At 40.0% G+C, this 16,980-nt stretch overlaps 1 long non-coding RNA gene across 3 annotated transcripts in view; it reads left to right on the top strand.

Annotated features, from left to right (window-relative positions):
• Positions 1-499: 499 nt before the first annotated feature.
• The window catches only part of LOC141276206 (uncharacterized), a 56,341-nt gene continuing 39,860 nt past the window's right edge, over positions 500-16,980 (top strand). For 2 of the 3 annotated variants that reach the window (XR_012325416.1, XR_012325418.1), the window contains exons 1-2: positions 812-1,237; positions 11,227-11,334. This is a non-coding gene — a long non-coding RNA (uncharacterized lncRNA). Of the gene's footprint in view, positions 675-811; positions 1,238-11,226; positions 11,335-16,980 lie in introns of those variants that run through there. The other variant, XR_012325417.1, reaches the window with a different exon arrangement.

Here is a 16,980-nt window from a genome sequence, read left to right as displayed (position 1 = left end):
TCTCTATGAATATTAATATTTTTTCTAATACTTTTCTTAACCAGAGTCATTAATATGATAATACTTTGGTAATGAATTTACAAAAATTCCATACAAATACTACATGTGCTAATACAATGAAATACTGTGGAAATAATATGCATAATGCATTAGGCTTTGTTACAGATGCCTGCCAAAAATAGTGTTTGGCAAACAGTAGCATGTTTGAAAAATGCCCAACCGATTAAAATTTATTGCTGCTGATAGACCCAGGGCAAACACGGAATGATCTTTGCTATTCATGCCTTGGCAGACACATCAGTTCACTGACTGCTCAGATTTTCTCTGAAAGCTTCTGGACATCACAAAAATTAAGGAAGACACTTAATGAGATGTTTAATGCTGGGGAGAGTGACTCGTCCAAACAAAGGAATCCCCCCGATATACCGCAGTTTCATCTCCGTGGATGTTGTTCCTGGCAAAGGGTCAAAGCTCCACCCAGCAGTCACGGGCAGGGCTAATCTGCGTGCTTTCTGTGCTCTGTCTCTCTTTTCACAGATAGTTGCTTTGGAAAGCGGGAAGCTGTGCTAGCATGAAAGCACTCTCTTCTCCCCATGCTGTTCCCGGTTTGATATCACCTAATGCCTTATTGCTTCGTGATTGCACCTTCCAACATACATGGAATTCCTAGCACCGTGAGTTACAGGGTCGTGAGAAGTGAGTCAGGGGTTATTCCATTCGCTGGAGTCATGTGGGAAAAGTATTGAGCTCTGGGGTGGAGCTTTCCAGACAGAGAATTTTCTTTCTCCTTTAGAAACTAAATATAATTTGACAGTGAAGCCACTGACTACTGTTGCAAATGAATCAAGATTCACGCGATTGCTAAAAGATCACAAGTCCGTCAGTTTTCTTAGATTGTTAGCACTTGTGGGGTCTTGGAATTCATTTAATTTAGTCCCATCATTTTACAGATGGGCAAATGAAGGTGCAGAAAGAGAAGCTGACTTGACCGACCGAGGGTACACAGCTAATTAGTAGCAAAGTCAAGATGACAATTCCTAATTCCCAGCCCAAGTCCTTCCATCAATGGCACTGGCTTTACTGAAGAAGAAAAAGAAAAAGACTTGACGTCTGAGGTACCAGCCCGCCTCCTCCTGCCCACTGGTGCTGGCTACTTCTTCAAAGGACTGGAGGGGAAAAGCTTCTCTGGTGGAGGATAAACAGAATGACTGGATGCTACCGATGAGTCCCAAATGCGGTAAGCTCTCAAATACGTGTTTAGATAGATATCTAGATACACAAAATTTGAATGAATTTTGAATGAAACTTTAAGTGCTGAAGTCGATGATTGTATCCATATCTTTCTATCTCTCTATCTCTCTATCTATCTATCTACGTTTACTGGAAGAAATACAGTTCCCAATTATTTGAAAATTTTAAACTGTCCCTGAGGAAGATCCTGGTCAGAAATACTTAAAACTCCATAGTTCAGAAATGGTTTCTGAAAGTGAAATTGAAATTCATCTCTGTTAAAATTTAGAGAAAAGGGCAAGAGAGACCATTAAGTTTAGCAAGAATGCCAGAATTGCCATCAATCAGACAGTTTTAGAAATATAAACAACCTAGTAAAGAAGACTGGCCAATCTATAAAAATAAGCAGAAAACAGCTGTAAGGATCATTAGCAGAAGAGAACAAACGGGAGCATGAAACCACAGGCATGCTCGCCATCAAAATGCAGAAATGTAAGCTCTGAGAAGGCAGGATGCGATGTATCCGTTAAGAAGGATAACAGAAGGAGGGAGCGGACAATAATGAAATGCCTAATGAGTTCAATTTTGGTTTATTTTAAATTGACTGAAAACTACCTGAGTGGAAAAGGAATTTCAACTTCGAAGTGGTGGATGTTGAGCTGCTCTCTAAGCAGCAAAACAGAAAAATGTTGCTGGCAGCTGCCGTATTGAAACTCATGCCACTGAGGTTCAGCTTCAGTCTGGCTCCCTCTTTTGCCCTGTGCGAGTCAATTTGCAATAAAACATCCAGGAGGCTGTGCACTTGTAAAACTTTATGTTCATTCGTTCAGCACATTTGTCGATTGCTTACTATGCGCAAACTCTCGCGCTAACTGATGAGATAGAGCAATGAGCAAAAATGGATAAGGTTTCTATTTTCTTGGAGTTTACACTGTCATTAGGGAAGCAAGAATGAATTAGGACAATATCATCCTTAGGAATACATACTTAAGAAATTGAGTAATTTGTTCTCGGAGAGGAACACAGGTCTCTGACAAGGTATGATAAAGACCAGCAGTATAGCCTGGGAACTTGGGGAAGACTTCTCTGAAGCAATGATGCTGATGCTAACAGGCGAAAGAAGGATGAGAGTCACTTTGCAGAGCTGGCATAGGAGATTCCTCTAAGGAAAACTGCATATGCAAAGGCCTTAGTTTGGAGCAGATGACTACCTTAAAGTAGAGAGGACCTGAGAGGGGTTATTTCTTCTATCTTAATGCCATCCTCACAAACCTCAGCTTTCTAAGAAGGAATGACTGAGGACAATTTAAGAAGCGTCTAAAATGCACTTGACTTCATCGAGACTTCATCGAGTCCTTCATTTGATCAATCAATATAGTCAGACATTTTCCCAATTGAGGTGAGATCAGCAAATCTCAAAGCATAAACTAATTTGCATTGAGTTGAAAAACAAGTCACCCAACATGTCTCTCTTTCAGACAAATGGTGACAAAATTAGTAAAATGCAGCCTGAAACTGGAAGCCACAGCACAGGCAAGCATGAGAACTCTTCCTATTTTGGGAAAATTGGCCAGACAGCATTAGGAAGAGGGCTAGGCCCACAATAAGGCTAGTATTATTTCTTTCCCATTTAAGATTCGCTCAGTTCGTAAGGCTGGGGAAGAAAAGAACAACATCTTACTCAAGTGTACATTGGCTGGGAGCCGAGAAAGAACCACTGGCTGTGCAAGGTGATGCCTTTCCCGGAAACAATCCATTTTGGAGACCTCGTGTTCAAATAACCAATTTTATTTCTATTTATTCATGTGTCCTCCACCTAAGCTTTTTATTTTTACTTTCTTTCTCTATTAGTCAAGCATTTGGCTATCATGTTGGCATGAGGAATGTTTAATATAAACACACAATTAAATAACAACTACTCATTAGCAACAGTAAATGACAGAAAACAGTATCCCAAATGTATTTATTTTTAAAGCATTATATTAGAACAAATATAATTCTCTCTCCCTCCCTCTGTCTCTCTCCTTAAGCCAAAGTTCGTGTAGAAAAATAGGCTTTCAAATAGGTGCTGAAGGTTAATGGCTTAAGATACTTGACAGGTGTTGAGAGAGGGAGGCCTTGGGATGAGGGCCTCTTTCCCAGGGTGTAGCATGAAGAAGGATCAATTGAAAATGAAGAGCAAGAAACAGCAAACTAAGGGCACAGCACCCACACATGCAAACGTTTCTAGAGTTCAGGCACTTCTTTCAGATATGTGTTTCTATGACACCAGGAAAAGGGCACCTCCTAACAGGTCACTTGGAACACTAAGCAAATGGCTTTTCTAAAGTCTTGGATGGCTTCTCAAACTCTTCCAAAATATAGCAAAAGGGGGATAACTCCCAAACTTATTCCACGAGGCCACCATCACCCTGATACCAAAACCAGACAAAGATGTTACAAAAAAAGACAACTACAGGCCAATATCACTGATGAACACAGATACAAAAATCCTCAACAAAATACTAGCAAACAGAATCCAACAGCACATTAAAAGGATCATACACCATGATCAAGTGGGGTTTATCCCAGGAATGCAAGGATTCTTCAATATACGCAAATCAATCAATATGATACACCATATTAACAAACTGAAGGATAAAAACCATATGATCATCTCAATAGATGCAGAGAAAGCTTTTGACAAAATTCAACACCCATTTATGATAAAAACTCCACAAAGTAGGCATGGAGGGAACTTATCTCAACATAATAAAGGCCATACATGAGAAACCCATGGCCAACATCGTTCTCAATGATGAAAAACTGAAACCATTTCCACTAAGATCAGGAATAAGACAAGGTTGCCCACTCTCACCACTATTATTCAACATAGTTTTGGAAGTTGTAACCACAGCAATCAGAGACGAAAAAGAAATAAACAGAATCCAAATCAGAAAAGAAGAAGTAAAACTGTCACTGTTTGCAGATGACATGGTACTATACATAGAGAATCCTAAAGATGCTACCAGAAAACTACTAGAGCTAAACAATGAATTTGGTAAAGTAGCAGGATACAAAATTAATGCACATAAATCTCTTGCACTCCTCTACACTATTGATGAAAAATCTGAAAGAGAAATTAAGGAAACACTCCCATTTATCATTGCAACAAAAAGAATAAAATACCTAGGAATAAACCTACCTAAGGAGACAAAAGACCTGTATGCAGAAAACTATAAGACACTGATGAAACAAATTAAAGATGATACAAACAGATGGAGAGATATACCATGTTCTTGGATTGGAAGAATCAACATTGTGAAAATGACTATACTAACCAAAGCAATCTACAGATTCAGTGCAATCCCTATCAAACTACCAATGGCATTTTTCACAGAGCTAGAACAAAAAATTTCACAATATATATGGAAACACAAAAGACCCCGAATAGCCAAAGCAATCTTGAGAAAGAAAAATGGAACTGGAGGAATCAGGCTCTCTGACTGCAGACTATACTACAAAGCTACAGTAATCAAGACAGTATGGTACTGGCACAAAAATAGAACTATAGATCAATGGAACAGGATAGAAAGCCCAGAGATAAACCCATGCACATATTGGTCACCTTATCTTTGATAAAGGAGGCAAGAATATACAATGGAGAAAAGACAGCCTCTTCAATAAGTGTTGCTGGGAAAACTGGACAGCTGCATGTAAAAGAATGGAATTAGAACACTCCTTAACACCATACACAAAAATAAGTTCAAAATGGATTAGAGACCTAAATGTAAGGCCAGACACTATAAAACTCTTAGAGGAAAACATAGGCAGAACATTGTATGACATAAATCACAGCAAGATCCTTTTTGACCCACCTCTTAGAGAAATGAAAATAAAAGCAAAAATAAACAAATGGGACCTAATGAAACTTCAAAGCTTTTGCACAGCAAAGGAAACCATAAACAAGACGAAAAGACAACCCTCAGAATGGGAGACAATATTTGCATACAAAGCAACTGACAAAGGATTAATCTCCAAAACATACAAGCAACTCATGCAGCTCAATATCAAAAAAACAAACAACCCAATCAAAAGTGGGCAGAAGACCTAAATAGACATTTTTCCAAAGAAGATATACAGATTGCCAACAAACACATGAAAGGATGCTCAACATCACTAATCATTAGAGAAATGCAAATCAAAACCACAGTGAGATATCATCTCACACCAGTCAGAATGGCCATCATCAAAAAATTGACAAACAATAAATGCTGGAGAGGGTATGGAGAAAAGGGAACCCTTTTGCACTGTTGGTGGGAACGTAAATTGATACAGCCACTATGGAGGACAGTACAGGGGTTCCTTAAAAAAATAAAATTAGAACTACCATATGACCCAGCAATCCCACTACTGGGCATACACCCTGACAAAACCATAATTCAAAAAGAGTCATGTACCACAATGTTCACTGCAGCACTATTTACAATAGCCAGGACATGGAAGCAACCGAAGTGTCCATCGACAGATGAATGGATAAAGAAGATGTGGCACATATAGACAATGGAATATTACTCAGTCATAAAAAGAAACGAAATTGAGTTATTTGTAGTGAGATGGATGGACCTACAGTCTGTCATACGGAGTGAAGTAAGTCAGAAAGAGAAAAACAAATACCGTATGCTAACACATATATATGGAACCTAAAAAAAAAAAAAAAAAAAAGGTTCTGAAGAACCTAGCAGCGGGACAGGAATAAAGACGCAGACATAGAGAATGGACTTGAGGACATGGGGAGGGGGAGGGTTAAGCTGAGATGAAGTGAGAGAGTGGCATGGACATATAAACACTACCAAATGTAAAACAGCTAGCTAATGGGAAGCAGCTGCACAGCACAGGGAGCTCAGCTGGGTGCTTTGTGACCACCTAGAGGGGTGGGATAGGGAGGGTGGGAGGGAGACGCAAGAGGGAGGGGATATGGGGATATATGTATACTTATAGCTGATTCATTTTGTTATACAGCAGCAAGTAACACAACAATGTAAAGCAATTATACTCCAATAAAGATGTTAAAAAAAAAGAGGGCTGCACACACACAAAAAAAAACCCTAATTTTTCAAAATCTCACTTTAATGCTCTATAGTTTGACTTTTTTACTAAAGAAAATTAACTGTAAGATGCCATGTTTGTTTCAATTTGTATTCATTAAAATCCAGTTTGAAATCCCTAGCTGAAGCTTTGCTAAAATGTCATCTGTCCTAATGAATATGTATAAAATAAAGTACAGGATAAATCTGAAAAAAAAAATAAAGTCTTGGATGGGAGACTTGCCAGGTACATAGTAGGCAGCTCCCATGAATCAGAGGATAATGCTTGAGCATCACTTCCTGCAATGCCATCGTCTTCTGGTCCAAGTCTGAACCTCTCGTTGCTTCTTTCTAGAGATACTGTAATAATTAACTAAGCAGGGAAAGTAGCAACTGTCCTGAGAGATTTATATCAAAATTTGCCCCTCATAAAGGTCTACCCAGAGGCCATTAAACATCAGCTTTATTTTGTTTCAGCTAAGCAGCCCTAGATTTCATTCATTCTCTGGCATGATGGCATTCACTATGTACCTTACTATGTGCCAGGCACTATACTGCATGATTGTATAACCATCACCTTAATTAAACTTCATATCAACACTGTCGTTATTCCCATTTACGAATGAAGACGTCGAGGCTCAGTAAAATAAAGTCACTTGCCTAAGACTGCATAGACATAGTCTGGAGTCTAAGGGGAAATACTGAGATTTTGCCTCTTAACACCTCACACCTATATTATTCTCACTCTAAGGAATCAGATCCCCAGATCTCATAGCCTTTCCTTATCTCAGTGTATAAACCTCTTGAAGAATTAACCCCTGGACTGCCCTATGTCTCTGTTAAATTATAACTGAATAGGTTTCTAAGAATTTATTTGGATAAGCACATATTTTTTGTATGCCTCTACAGGTTTTAATTACAAATTGTTTAACAACAATTTAGTTGTTAAATTGGATAGACTTCATATGTGGTCTCTTCATTTGTGATGTGGTTTCACCATTTGTGAGTCTCCCCCACCAAGTATCTGGGTATTGGGCTCTTACTGGCCAAGACCTGGTAATGGCCACATTTCCATATGGACTTAGTAATAGCTTTCTCAACTAAACAAACAAACAAAATAATCTAAAAGATCAATAGCAATGTCCAATGCCTATTCGGCACAGCCACAGATTCAACAGTGGGTGGGTGGCAGTTTTTTTCCATTTTTAATGAAGAACTCTACAACAAACAGAAAGAACACCATGCTAAGGACAAAGCTAGAAGAAAACACTGAGCGCAACATACTGATGGACTAATCCGTAGACTATGTATTGCTCTCCTACGACATTCTTGCAAAGTCTAATTAATTCAAATTTCTTCCAGTTTTTGAAACGACAGAATTATTTGAAACCTGCCTGACAAACTTTCTCCTAGATCTTTTCTTTCTCGCGGTACTATCATCATGGCCGCGCCAATTTAAATATATTTGTTCAGTGACACACCTAAAAACAAATGGCTTCAGAGAGTGAAAGGAACCCTTACCCAATATTTGGGAGGTACGATATTGCCCATGTGCTGGCACTGGCACACAAGAGGCATCTGCGACCTGTCCTCACAGATGCCCACCTGATGCCCTCCTCAATGTTAACAACACCTACAGCTTCAGGGGCACAATGTGATGCCGTTTCACAGAACCAGCAAAAAAGAGGCTATAGCTCAGACCAGCTCTACCAAAGAGAGACCAGTTTCCATGAATTGAACAGGGTTGTCTCCCTCCTCATTTTGCTACCTGTAAAACTGCCAGAACACCCTCTTCCTCTGTAGGCCTCTGTTCTTCCAGGATTCTGAAGCTTCCTTTTGGTAAATCAGGGGAAGTTGGGAGGGAGTAGTGATCATTTGGAAGAAAGGCACATTCACCAGCTGTAACTGACCTACAAGCCCACATTATTAACAAAGTCTGTGGTTCTCAATGACTACATGAAGGGGACATTACAGACGAAGGTAAGTTTATAACAGGCACATCTTTGCAGCCAGCTGCCCCATTTACTGAAAAATAAACACTATATATCAGAATATGGCCAGCAAGGCGATGGCATATTTAAAAGAACGCTTCGCTTACAGTATAAGAGACATTGGGTAGTGGTTCCCTGGTACATGACTGGTTTGCATAATATTTTCCGAAGAATGATCATAATTGCTTTTGGAATTTCATAATAAAAAAAAGTTTCCAAGTATGTTAAATGTTTTATAAGCAAAAGCAAAGATCTTTGAAGATTCTGTTCTTTGGGGAAAAAAAAAAGTCTCCAAGGTCACCCTAATTGCAATGTTCTAATTTAGGAAGGAGTCACAGGAAAAGGAAAGATGTGAACCTTTCCCACAGTCAATACAACTTGGAATGTGAAGACAAAGACCAAGAATTGGAAAGGTTAAAGGCAAATACTTTTTCCTTGGGAAGTTATATAAGCACACCAAATACCTCACGAGGCAGAGCGATCAGATTATACAGCACACCAGCTGCTGAAGTGCAGAGAAAAGCAGGGACTGAATGACCCAGGGACAGTTGAGTATTGCTGGTCAAAGTGAGACCAAAGACAGTGAGTGAATTACGTGGAGGAGTGACACTGAACACGTGCCAGGTGCACGGTCAAACCCCAGCTCCGAGGCCAGGAAAGTATAAATGCGTATGAAGACCACCCTCTGCCCCAGGCAAGGCAAGAGCTGCTTTTCCTTCTCATCCCTCAAGAATTAGTTAGTGGAACAATTTTTTCTTCTTTACAGAAATTAGGAGGTTGTTCTCTGCAGGCTAAACTGGGAAGCTCAAGTGACTAGTGCTGACTTTACACAACAAAATAACTGTGATCGCTCCCCCTCTTTGTATGCAACACATTATAATCCCACTGTGCTCATGTTAAGAAAGGTGAGGCCTAAGGAGAATTAGTAACTCCTTGATTGTCAGTGACTTGAAGGCAGCGTTGATGTCTGGCGTATCCCCAGGTCCCTGGCACTGCACAGGCGTCTTGTTTATCCCTGATGTTAACCCACCACTGGCATCACTCCAGAAACTCTTGTGGGTGCTCAGAACATAGCAGTGACCAAAACAGATGTCTTTACACCCTCGTGGACTTTAATTCTGGAGGAAGGAGATGGCCAATAGTCAAATGAAATCACAAATTAACTGCAAATTGTGCAAGTTCTAAGAAGGACTTTGTGCAATAAAGAATATTGGGGCTCTACTTCTCTACTTAAGATAACGAAGTCAGAGAAGACCTCACTGAAGAGGTGAGATTTAAAATGGGAACTTACAGGTAGGAAAGCACACGAAACGCTGTCCCAACATGACAAAGACCCTGAACTGTAAGACAACTTGGATTGTCTAAGGAAAAGAAAAGAGGCCAGTGTGAGAGGGATGGGCTAAGAAGCACATGGTTATTTGTTTGGAGGTACAAGGTGGGGGCCAGATGTTATAAGGTCTTGTAGGTCTTGGTAAAGAGTTCTGGTTTCAGATACACTGGAGAGAGACTGAAAAGATTTAAGAGGGGGATGACCTGATTTGCTTTTATAAAGATAACCCTAGTTGTATGGAGAAAAGGTTGGGACTGGCACGGATTGGGGTGAAAAGAGAAGCAGAGAGCCCAACTGACACGGCTATTGTAATATTGCAGGAGAAAGCTGAAAAGCTTAGACCAGGAAGGTAGGCACGAAAATGGAGAAAGTGGAGAGACTGGAGCTTTATTTTGGAAACGGAGCTGGGAGGGTTTGCTTGTGAATTGAATGTGGGGTAGACAAAAGTCAAGGGGGAAGCAAAGTTTTTGGCTTTTGCCAACTGTGTGTTTCCAACTGTGTGACAGTTGGAATGAACAGGATGTTCATTCAGAATGAACAGGTGTCATAAGCAATGAAGAACCGTGTTCCAGACAGAGCTTGGGGTGTTGGTAAAGCATCCACATGGAGGTGTCAAGCAGACCGTTGGGTAAGTTCAGGTCTGTGAGGAAAAGAGTGAGGCTGGAGAGAAACGGCTCGGTTGTCCTCAGCTTCTAAATGACATTTAATACAGTGATGCTGATTAAGATCAAAGAGAGACAGTATGCATCCTGAGAAAAAAAGAGGGCTCAGAGCAAGCTCTGTTTACAGCAAATATTGCAGTGTCAGGTGTAGAGAAAAGATCCAGCAAAGAACACAGAAGAGGAGCTGCCCACGAAATGAGAGACAGAAGGGAAACAGTAAAGGAAGGTTTCTCCAAGGAGAGTGTGATCACCTGTATTGAAAGATGCTGTGATGGGAGGCAGTAGGGGGGAATGAGAACTGACGTTGGGATTTCCCACGTGGAGGTCACTGATGACCTAAGAAGAGCTGCTTTGATGGAGGGTGGTGGTCAAAGTCTCATGGGAGGAGCTGAGAGTGAACAGGAAATGAGGAAATGGAGAGTGTGTGAAGACAGCATCTCAAAAGATGCTTTGTTGTGGATAGGAGCCTGTATTGGGGCAATGTCTGAAGCGGGGTGTAGAAGCAAGAGGTTGCCTGCTTGTTTGTTTAAGACGGAAGACACCAAAGCATGTTCGTATACTGATGGAGCAGGGAGAGAAATTAATGAAATGGGAAAGGGGAGTGGGACTTAACAGGAGTCAAGTCACTGAAGAAGGCAAGATGGTTTAGGATTGAGGCTTTCAAGCTGAAAATTGACCTTGATTAGTAGCAGGGAACAGGTTCCATTGCAACAGAAGGAAAGAGAATATGGAAAGACCACAAGGAGGGTACTCCATGGTTCTTGAGTGGATAAATGAATGAATGATTATATCTGCTTCTCTTCCACCACCTAAGTAATTTAGAATGTTTTTCAAGTTTTACATCATTCAAAAGAGGCCATACCTCATAGTTCTCCGTTCTCTGAGCTCACATAATATTTAATCTCTGCATAAACCAATTGTCACTTCTCATGCATCTCTCTGCCTAGTTACGTCTTTAAGCCTTTGGTGCCCTGGCTCCTTAATGAGGCAGTAAAGGCCACCTATACTCCTGTGCCTCCCCGCCCAGTCATCACTGCATAGCGGAAGTTCAACAGGTAAGTTTATTGATTAACTGGAGTCAGTTTTCCAAGGTCCTGTCCCCATTACTATTGATATTAATGTCGCTTCTAGCTCTAATAGTCTACGATTCTCAGTCAACCGTAAATATGTACTTTGGTCACCAGATATGACTGTAATCCCACTGAAACCACTAGCTTTGGATCATTGAATCTACTTACAGGAGTGTTACAGCAAAAAAAGAAGGGCCCCAGAGTATATACAAAATCACAAACCTCACTGCAGTTTCAGTGAGAAAAATAAACTCCCAACCTAAATCCCAAGATACTTTTTCCCATAACTGAACTTCCACAACCTTTAGTATAAAGTTGAAGCCCTAGCCATTTCTCAGTACCACTAATAAAAGGTAATGAGTTTTCTTATACTAACCTATGTTACAAGATACCATTTTACTCACACTCTCACTGAAAGGGAGTGAAAAAACAGAAGAAGAATTCATTTATATTTGAATATTTTTATTAGAATTAATTTATATATGGAATTTTAATTACAGGATGCAAGCCTGCGATTAATTTAATTTTGTTTCAATTTACGAGGATGCACTTGGTTAATGGAGTGCCTTTTAAAAAAAAGGCTTTACTGAGGGATCTCATCTGTGTGATTTACTGTCTGAGTATATGTGAAGTTCCCTTCATTACATAGGAAATTATTATTTGCCCTTGACGTTGAGTCCATTGCATGGGTGAGGAGGTGATGTTAATCCTATCATATAAGCTACTATTTCTGAGGGAAGCAGCAGATTCAAAAGAAACCTTGTTTGGCTTTCTTGATATAACCCCCTTTCCCTGTGTATTCGACACACACATGTGCATTGCTGATTAATGCGTAAATCCTCGCTGACATTGTGATAAGCTTTAAAGCAATCCTACCTTAGAGAGAGAAAGAGCAAGCACTGCCTTTTCTTACAGAAAATCTCTCTTGAACTGAAGGTTTGAGGCAAAGGAAAGAAAGATGAGGCAAAAATTGAATGAAGCAGACCTGAATATAGAAAAAGAAAATAGAACATAAGGGGAAAGAATACTACCTCAGGAAGTATCCTTGAATAACCTTGCTTAGAAAACTGTGGAAAATAAGCCTATCTATGTAATCCCGTTATGAACTGTTAGTTTAAGGCTTTAGTCACAGAGAAACTGTGTAATAAGATTAAACCACATAAGGAAACATGGTTGTCTGCTGCTTGTTGGAAGACCAAAACAAAGAAATCAATAAATGAACAATTACCATCCCTTGCTTCTCCCCCAACTCCCTTCAGAAACAAAACAATTAGGAAGGAAGATCTCCTGATAATGCAAATGCCAAACCCCAGTCTCTCCCAGCTTCACAAGAGAAGAGAATGCACCTGCTTTCATTATTCACTTCCTAATGTTCTTTTTAATGTGATGAAAGAATGATGTGATTTTAAAGGGAAAGACAAGTTCTGCAGAGTATTCCCTCTTTGCAGGAGTTCCCTCTCTCAGTACCTTAAGAAGATACCTGTGAAAATATTCTACTTCCTTTTGGTATTTCCTCCTCCCCCCAACTCTAAGAGCGCCCTACAAAGTTTTCATTTTCTTTACTTGCAACTACTCCACTCCTCTATTGCAGCCACAGGCAATACATAAATACATGCGGGTGTCGGCCATCATTTGCAGACTCCTGGGTTAGATGATAAGAGAAGTGGAAACAAGGATTGGGGACACCTTGGATGAAATTGGGGGCCCTACATTTGATTCCTGAATTTATATTTTTGTATGTGTCCTTCCTGGATTTAAAACATGGATCTGTCACTAAGGATACGGGATACATGATGGACGTGAGAGGAATCGTGAACAAGCATTCCTGCTTTGATCACATTTTGTCACCTAAAATCAAAGGTGTGGTTGTGGGGGAAGTGCATATAATAAGGGGCAGGGATGGAAAGAAAGAGAAGGCTTCTAATCCTCTAAATGGACCACAAGCCCAGCGCCAGACATAAAAGTAGATCTATTCACTGAGAATAGTCTTTCTCATAGTTGGATCCTAAATCAGTAGCCTGAGAATCACCTGAGATCTTATTAGAAATGCACATTCTCAGGACCCACCCAGTCCTACTGAACAATTTCAGGGGCGGCGCCCAGAAGTCTGTGTTTTAACAGGTCCACTGGATGCTCCTGATTCACACTCCAGTTTTAGAATAAGCTACTATTCTAGAGAGCCTTCCATTCCTCCCAGCTGACAAGTTATCTACATTCACATAGGAAACTGTGATCAGGAGCTCATGCATTCCTGTGGAGACTCTTTCGGTTTTAGTAGGAGAAAATGAAGAATAACTCAAAGCAGGTGGTAGAAAGCAGACTGGAAAACATTCTTCAGAAGTGTGATTATGTATCCTCTGCATTGGAAGATAAATTTTATATTCCACATGTGCCTCGTTTCTGACCTCTTTTTGCTGCCTAATCTACTTTTAATCTCTTCCTTCTATGAGTGTGTGCTCATAGGATGCAATTGTTAACCAAGAATAATAGACTTTGAAAAGTAAATCCATATGAAATAAAGTACATTTTGCTCAGTCAGAAATCAGCAAGTTTGGGGGGGTGGTAGTGGTGGGATGAATTGGGAGATTGGGATTGACATGTATACACTAATATGTATAAAATAGATAACAAATAAGAACCTGCTGTATAAAAAAAAAATAAAATTCAAAAATAAGAATAATTTAAAAAAGTAAATAAAAACCTTAAAAAAATTAAAAATCAGCAAGTTTGGAATGGGGTGTTGTTTTGGATGAGCGATTTTTATGGTGATGAAAGTAATTCTGGATACATAACGTGAGGCATGGGTTTCTCTTCCAAAGAAAGGTGTGAGAAAGCCTCAGGTATCATAATTATCAGCTCTAAGACAACCCTGGTCAAAAGCAAAGGGACCTGTAAACACTCAAGTTCACACTTGGAATGGTGTCCAGATGGGAATAAATTGCCCCGTAGTACCTAGCGCCCTAGTAAACAGAAGTTTGTGTGCAACTGACGTTGGGATTTCCCACGAGGTCCTTTTTCCCTCCAGGCATATCAGATGGACGATATGATTTCTTCCATGCAAAAATGCATTCCTCTTTGCAATGATGCCACTGCTCTGCCAGTGGCCAAACCCTGAAGCTCAGAAAACATGTCACGGAGAGGTTGCAAGCTTTGAGCAGAAAGGAAGGAGGCACAGGAAGTAAAGGGAAGAAGGGAGGGGAGAAAGGAAGGACTTCCTCACTTAATTTTCATCTAATGAGCCCTCCTGAGACCCAAACTCTGTCATAGCGTACGTCTTCCAGCAGCCTTCAGAAACAGAGGTCTAATCCCCTTTTAAGCTCAAGTTCCTCACCAGTGCAGTCATGCCAGTTTTGTGTATTGAGTATCTCACAGTATGGTACAGTAACATCCCTTTCTACAGGATGGTCCTGTTGGAGGAAAACTGATTAATTCCGTTTGCTGGATTTTCAGCATTCGGACCCCAGCAGCATCTCAAAATGTATTAACCAAAGTTAAACAAAAAAAAGCAGCAGTAGGGAATATCGACACTGTAAGTGAGAAAGCGGTTCCTGCAGCCACCAGCCGTGCTCCATGGAGAACACGCACAGAGACAGCAATCCTGAAGGCTGGTAATGCGGTTTTGATCAGAGTGATCAGTCCTCTACCCCTTCACGCAGCCTTGTTTTGACCACCAGGTGGATGAAAAGAACCAAGAGAGAGAAGTTGTACTTCTGAGAAAAGTCACCCTGGTTAGAAAACTTTACTTTGAAATTTAAAAGAAGTAATTGGCCTTCAGTATAAATGCAGAGGCCAATGTAAATTCATGACTGTATAATTCTTGATGAGAACATTTTCCATCTAGTGCCTTACAACAGTACAGAAAACGATGGGATGGCGCGTTCATTTTGTACATACTAAGGCCGCATAAGATAGCTATTTATTTTTTCCCCATATCATCTAATTAGAATAGAGGGAAAACACTAAAAAATGAGGTCAGAAAAAAATTTAATAGGACTCTAATTTAACTCAAGTTTACTCTAAAGCGTAATTCAAAATGTTCAAATAAACAAAAACAAAATGAACATGAAAGCCAAACCACCTCAGGAATAAAAACTTTGGGAAGGAAATTCTCTTCACCAAAGAACTGTGCTGACTATATTTTTTATATAGGTTTATGCAGAGATTTAGCAAAACAGCAATTTTTATTACTGAACCCTTTGAAGATTGGTTAAACACAGTCAAGGCATCACCATCACTGGAGAGTTACTGAGCCAGCGTCTCAGAGCTCCGAATTATAAGCTGTCATCTGCAGCAATACCAAGAATTTCAAGGAGTCAAACTCTCCGCTTACTGTAGCTCCCCTCTCCCCTCTGCCAAGTAATAAAGGGCAGTACTTGGAAGCTTTGTTCATAACTAGCCAACATCCTCACTTCACAGATAAGGAGAGTAAGTGCTTGAGAGGTGAAGAAATTCATCCAAAATTAGACAAGAGCTGGGAGTAAACTCAGTCTCCAAATCCAGGGTCTTCCCCAAAGAGCACTAGCTGAGGAATTGGGAGACAATTCTCCATCTACCTTAGCTATTTAACTGACTGGCAAATCCGAAAACCAACGGGGATCTCTGTTTCTTCATCTATATTAAGGCGGGGGAGGGGCACTCCTTGGCCCCTTCAGTTACTTTTACATTTCTAGTGAAATGCAGCCATTTAACCCAAGCATTCTACTTTGGGGCATTTTTTTCCATTCTAGCACAGTCGGTGGGAGTTTTAATAATCAAGTCCTAGGTGTTAACTTATGACCGGAGCCTATGCTGGTTCTCACTGAGGGGCAGTTGCCTTTTCAAAGATAAAAGTTATTAGTGAGAGGGGTGTGTGACAGCAGGTCTGGACTCTGTGTGGGGAAAATTGATCCATGTGCCATTCTGGCTTTCATGATTCTTAGTAAGGGTAGGAATTTATAGAAGAATAGATCAGGGAAATCTGAATGTGACACAAAATCTTTTCATTTTGATTTTTGAAAGGTCTCTCATAATGTCTTATTTTATAGCTTAATACTGGTAAAATGAAAGTACTGTTAGTTGGATTTATAATAAATTGAACAATTGCACTGCATCTGAAGAATACTGGTTAATGGGACTGTCCATACTCAAAGGGAAATGTTTCAAACACCATGAGCTCCAAATGTTACAGCTGAAAAGGAACAACAACAACAAAAGAAAAATCCAGAAACAGTTGTCTAGTGGAGTAGCACAGAGCTCTATCCTTGATTTATTTCCAGTTTAATATTTTTATAAAGAACGTGGTCATATTAGTAAATGGCAAAGAAAAAAAAAAAAAAAACCTTAAATGATCTCATGATCTCTATCATTTCTACCATGGGATGTTTTGGGAATCCATTCCAAACAAAATTGTCAAACATATTTATACGAAACAAAACTGTCAAGAATATCTGTCATTAGATTAAAACAATGGACAAAAAGGGTGAAATATAATAGAGGTAAATGTAAAAACTTAAAGAGTGAAAAAAAAAATCAATTGGATAGGGCTTCCCTGGTGGCACAGTGGTTAAGAATCTGCCTGCCAATGCAGTTGACATGGGTTCGAGCCCTGGTCCGGGAAGATCCCACATGCCGCGGAGCAACTAAGCCCATGCG

This window comes from Tursiops truncatus, chromosome 13 (assembly GCF_011762595.2).
Source record: "Tursiops truncatus isolate mTurTru1 chromosome 13, mTurTru1.mat.Y, whole genome shotgun sequence".
In the NCBI taxonomy this organism is placed as follows: Eukaryota; Metazoa; Chordata; class Mammalia; order Artiodactyla; family Delphinidae; genus Tursiops; species Tursiops truncatus.
This window is presented reverse-complemented; position numbering and strand designations above follow the sequence as displayed.